The sequence below is a fragment of the Hippopotamus amphibius genome, chromosome 3 (assembly GCF_030028045.1).
Source record: "Hippopotamus amphibius kiboko isolate mHipAmp2 chromosome 3, mHipAmp2.hap2, whole genome shotgun sequence".
NCBI classification, from domain to species: domain Eukaryota; kingdom Metazoa; phylum Chordata; class Mammalia; order Artiodactyla; family Hippopotamidae; genus Hippopotamus; species Hippopotamus amphibius.
Window position 1 is genome coordinate 127,542,762 of NC_080188.1, and position 6,020 is coordinate 127,548,781.

Consider the following 6,020-nt stretch of genomic DNA (forward strand, 5'->3'; position numbering starts at 1 on the left):
AGAGTTCTTTCTGAAACATTAATTTGACCTTGTCATTCCCCTGCTTCCACGACCACCATGGGCTGCCCCCACTTGGGAGTACACTCTCAGGTCACACCAAGCTTTGTGTGCCCAGCATCGCCACCTTGGCCACTCTGGCCTGCTGTTTTTTGAACACACCAATGCCCATTCCCACTTAGAGCTTTGGTCAGGTTGTTCCGTCTCTCTGAAATGTTCCTTTCTGTCATACAGTCTCAACTCCAATGTCACCTTCTCAGAGAAGCCTATTTTTTTAGCTGAATCTTTTTTTTTTTTTAAGTTTTACTTATTTTTTGGCTGTGTTGGGTCTTTGTTGCTGCACATGGGTTTTCTCTAGTTGTGCTGGGTGGCAGCTACTCCTCATTGTGGTGCAAGGGTTTCTGGTTGAGATGACTTCTCTTATTTCAGAGAATGGGTTCTAGGCATGCAGGCTTCAGTAGTTATGGCACGTGGGCTCAGTAGTTGTGGCTCACAGGCTCTAGAGCGCAGGCTCAGTAGTTGTGGCGTATGGGCTTAGTTGCTCTGCAGCATGAGGGATCTTCCCGGACCAGGGCGCGAACCATGTCCTCTGCTTGGCAGGCAGATTCGTTTTTTTTTTTTCTTTTCTTCAGGTGGATTCTTAACCACTGCGCCACCAGGGAAGCCCGACTTCCTATTTTTTTTAATAGACTTTATCTAATAAATTTGCTATGGTTCTCCCAACTAACTGTAAGCTCAGTTTATTTCACAAACTTGTTTATGAGCATCTACTATGTTCCAGGAGTTGTTCTAACACTGTGAATGTTAAACTCATTCAGATTCTACAACAGTGACCTATGAGGAGGGATTCTTAACCCTTTTTACAAAATGAGGAAACTGACACCCTGGAGCTGCATGACTTGAGCAAGATTCATTTCAAGGGTCCCTGCTGGACCACTACACCATGTTGCTTCTCAGAGCAGATATCTGTCTTGTCTACGTATTCCCAGTGCCTACAGCAGTGCCTGCTACCTAGTAGATACTCAATATTTGCTGCCTGGATCAACAAATACCCATCCCGTACAAGGGACAAAGCCCCACCCACTTGCTGAATATGGTGGGAGAGGTCCTCTAGGCTAGGATTCCCTCTGTAGGCTCAGTCCTTGTCAGCTGTCCTGCTGTGTCTAGAGCACACCAGGGATGGGAAACACCCTTCCTCCACCATCTTCCTCCACCATCTTCCTCCACCTTCTTCCTCCACCATCAAAACCTCAGTAACTTCAAGCATCACCTTCCCAGCCTTCCCTGCCTGGACACCCCTCCCCCAAAGCAGAATTGGCCCCTCCCACCTTTGTGCCCTCACAGTACCCTGTACAGACCGTGTGTATATCCTGCAGAGATCTGGTGTCCATCAGGGCACTTGTCTTGGATTATACCTGATGCGCATGTAGTTATTATTAGACCCTTTCACTGTTTCAAACGGTCTCAGTTAGGAGGCTAATTTATATGGTCACCTGACCCGCCCCACCATGGTCTCATTCGCACTCACCTTGCAACCCCAGTGCTAAGCACAGTGTCTCAAACAGGCAGGTTGCTCTTTCTGAAGCAGGCATGGATGAGCAAACATTTGATCTGATGGTGAAAATGCCATCAATTTGAGGAGTAGTAGGAAAAGCTGCTATCAGAAGACATGGTGTATAGTTCCAATTTCATTACTAAACTAGCTGCATGACCTTGGCCAAGCTGCTTAACCTCTCTGGGCCTCAGACTGCCAGGTTTTTTTAAATGAGCAGGTTGGATTAACTGACCTCTGAGCTCTGTGCCAACTTGAAGATTCTGTAAGTCGGTGCTGATACCTAGTAGGCACCGTAGGGAAAAAGTTAACGTAGTACCGAGTAAACACACCATGAGGGCCTGGAAGAGAGAGAAGTACTGCTGCAGCTTCTGGGGTTGTGCGGGAACCTCTTCACTTCTCCCTTTCTGAACTCGGCCATGCTGTTGCTTGTCTATGCAGGTTGGCATTTTCAAAGTGGTCATTATTTTTCTTTTCTAGACTGTAAGTTCCTTGAGGGCAGGGTCCACGTCTTCTATTTTAAATCTTGAAGACCCAGCAGGTAGTTAGAAATTGGCACATATTTTGAGGTTGATGAAGGTAATGGCCATATGGAAATCCAGTCAAGGGTGAGACAATGGGTGGCAGATTTAACGAGAAATACACCAGAGAGTGAAGAGAAAGCACTGGAAATTAGCGGCATTGTTCTACCATCAACAGCATTCAGATTACATGCCTGTGTATTAAGGAGCAACTTAAATGCACAGAGGAAGAAATACGGTCCCTTCAAGAGGAATAGCGTGGATTCAGGACAAGGAAGCCTCTGCCAATTCTATAGTTATCTTCCAGCAAGCCGGAACTGAGAATTCAATTTGCCCACTTTTCTGAATTTGTTAACTATAAAAATGCAAAAAATATAGGCAATAGTAAATGAGTACTAAATATTGAAATGAAATAGAAAATGCTAAAATATAAAAATATTAACATTTATACAAAACATAAACCTTCACCAGTATAAACATATGCATTAAAAACATAGATGTGTAAATCTTGTAAGCAGTTTCAACAATAAAGGGCTAAGATATAGATCTAGTATCTCCCACATTCCTTATACCAATAAAATTATACAGGAATAGAAAGTTTCCTAAGGATATTCAGCTTACCAATAAGAAGACAATTAGATCAACAGTAGAAGCAGATCTAGTAATTATGACCAAATCAAAACATGAACTCTAAGCTGTGGCAAATCAGGTAGAGTTGCAAAAAAATACAATGCGGAAATCTTACCTTAAACACAATCAATATTTTGTTGCAGTCCCTCAGAGAGCGTGAAAATAGATTTAGCCAGGAAGATAAAAGAAGACTGAGTACATTCAGGGTTTAAATATTTAACAAGCATTTTGGGAAAAAAAAAGAGATTGTCATTTTAAAATTACACACTGCAAAGATAATGACCAGCAGTATAATTAAAGAGACGTTTTGAAAAAAAGCTGGCTGGAGATACTAAGTTTATAACATCACATCAAAAGCTGTGCTCTGATATGGACTCTATAGACAACACCCAGGAACTGGAAGACTGGATCACAAGAGAAGCTGGAATAACAAGAGTGAAGTGTTTGGCCTAAGATTTGCAAACTTACCTTCTGGCTTGGTTTGCAGTAGTCAGGGCTTTAGTTTCTATCACCTCTGTTCCAGCTGAAGTGACAGCTGCAGGAAGAGTTTACCTGGAATAATTGCTATTACATCAACCCTCTGCTCCAGAACGTATGTGCTTCTCTTACTCTGTCAAATTCAAACTTCTCCGCAAGCACTCAAAGCCCTCCAGCCTTTGCACTCCTCTGTCCCTCAAAAGCATCACTGCTTTCTTCATTGACTCAATAAACACCAGTGAGTGAGTGAGTGCGTGCCAACTCTGCCGGGCACTGTCCTAGGCACTGGGCATGCATCAGTGAACATGAACAAAAAGAACAAGACTTCCTGGCTCGTGGGGTCTTCAGCCAAGGGGAACTCTGTATCCAGCTCTTGTTGTCTACATTATCTTCCAGTGACTCACTGTAATGACCAACGTTCTCTTAGTACCGCACATCTTCATGGCATCTCCCCCATGATGCAAAGTCTTCAAGGGTAAAAGCCAAGCTTTCTGAATTTTCAAATCTCCTTTTTCCATCCCAGCACTTGATGTAGTGTTAAGCGCAAGGTACTCAGTAACAAAACAAATCCTTCTTGTAGAAAAATACATAAATGAAAAGAAATAGGAGAACCAGCAATCCTTTCTAAATATACCCTTGTCTTCCAGCTTCCACAGGAAGCTGTTCATTAGTCTATTTGACTCCACAATAATCCTAGGAAGAAATAGGATAGGAGTCATGATCTCTGTTTTATTAAACAAAGAAGTTCCTCATAGGTTAAGGGACTGGGCTAATAACACACAGCTGGTAAGGACCCTCACAAAGCAACTGAAATAGTACCAGACTTAACCGAAGCTGACAAAAGGCAGTGAATGCCTTCAAAGAAGATGGGCAAAGATCAGACACTCTGGGAGGATCCAGGAACACGCCTAAGTGTTTAGGCTACTAGCCCTTTGGGGATGTGGCTGGGGCACCCCATGGGTATCAACCATCACCAGCTGAGTCAGCAAACAAGCGCATGGTTGCAAACAGACCCTGGAACCCTAGGGTGACAGAAACTTCCCTCTACCAAACACAGGTGTTGTGAGGCACAGGGCTCAGCATCTTTTAGCCCCACTCTTGGAAAGGGCAGGAAATCCCTCCCTTTTAGAAGTGGAAGTGAGGGTGACCTGGCCCCAAGGCAAAGCTAAGGCTGCTAAAAGAGCAGGTGGATCCCAGATGCTGCTGTAGCTGCCTCACAGCCAAAGTCAACCCCACGACTCAGGAGAGGTGGGTCTGCACAAAGGCAGGCCAAATGCCTGGTGAAAATGGCAGCAAGGAAAGACTGCCAGGGAGGACTTTGGTCCCATACTCCCAAGGAAAGGGTCAACTGTGTTCCATGACATTTAAAAGAATCTCAAGCGCCATCAATGTTCAATGATACAAGAATCTGCAGGGCACTTTTGGCTTCCTTTCTTTTCCTTTAACAAAAATTTACTTTATTTACTTTTTCTCTGCGTCAGGTCTTAGTTGTGGCACATGGGGTCTTTCGTTGCGATGCAAGGGCTTCTCTCTAGTTGCGTGCTCCAGAATGCCAGGGCTCTGTAGTTGCGGTTGTGTGGGCTTAGTTGCCCCAGGGCATATGGGATCTTAATTCCCTGACCAGAGATCGAACCGCATCCCCTACATTGCAAGACACATTCTTAACCACTGGACCACCAGGGAAGTCCCTTCCCTTCTTTTCTTGATCAATTCAGATTTTACTTTCAGAGTCAAAAGAAAACTTTCTATCCCTTAAAACTCAATCACCCAGCACCTAACTGTTATCCCTTCTAGGGCTGGCACAGTAAGTATTTGATATCAATTTTGAAAGGTCTTTTGAGGGACTCAGATGTGGCCTGGCCCCTGCCTTCAAGGAACTTACAGTCCATTGGAGGTGCGTGGAGGAAGATATTCAGGAAATAAGTTACAAAACTAGAGAGCACATGATTAGGGTGCACCAAACATGGGTAAAGGAGAGTGGGCAAGCAAGGTCTACTCCACTGATGACAGAGTAGATGACACAGCCATGGCTGGAGAGAGGAATAAACACAACGGGTAGGGAGTAGCAGAGTGATGGAGAGAAGGAAGAAAAGAAAGAGACCTCAGGATGATCAGGTGATGATCAGGGAGAGGAAGACAGAGTCAGTGACAAGAGAAAAATGGAGATCAGAGACACCAGGGGTTGGAGAGGAGAGACTAGGATCCAGGAAAGGAAAGAGGAAAAGCTATGAATCACTCCTTACACCCCATGTAAATTTCCTTACACAGTGAAGCATCTTTACTTAAAACTTTCCTCGAAACTGGTGGTCAGAAACACAGTAAATGCTCATAACCATGGCTATTATGTGCCAGATACTGGGCTTTACGACATGATTCACTTCATCCTGAGAGTCAAGTATTTCTCCTACTGTATAGTTGAAAAACCCAGGCTTTGAGTAGTTTATTAGCACTGACTAGCTGGTAGCCAGCAGAGTAGATCTTCAGTCTTTGATGCCAAAGCTTTTTAATTACTGGCTATGCTACCTCCCAGGGGCTCTTCAAAACCAATTTTTCTATTTTGGTTTAGACCTGCACTGTTTGGGACATCCCTACTTCCTCCTTAACATTTAGGGAGTGCAGAGAGATTGGAAATAGCTTAACCTAGTTGACTACACTACAGGGTTCTCTTTTCACTCACTCAAGTCACTCCAAGGAAGTGGGTGATCTGAATTTTGACTCTCAGCTTTGTTGGGTCTTAGCTTTGCTCAAGAAAGCAGAGATTTGTTAATATCTTATTAAGGGACCAGCTTGTTCCAGTCAGGAATTCTCTTCTCAATGCTTCTAGAAGGAATTTTTCTTTCCTT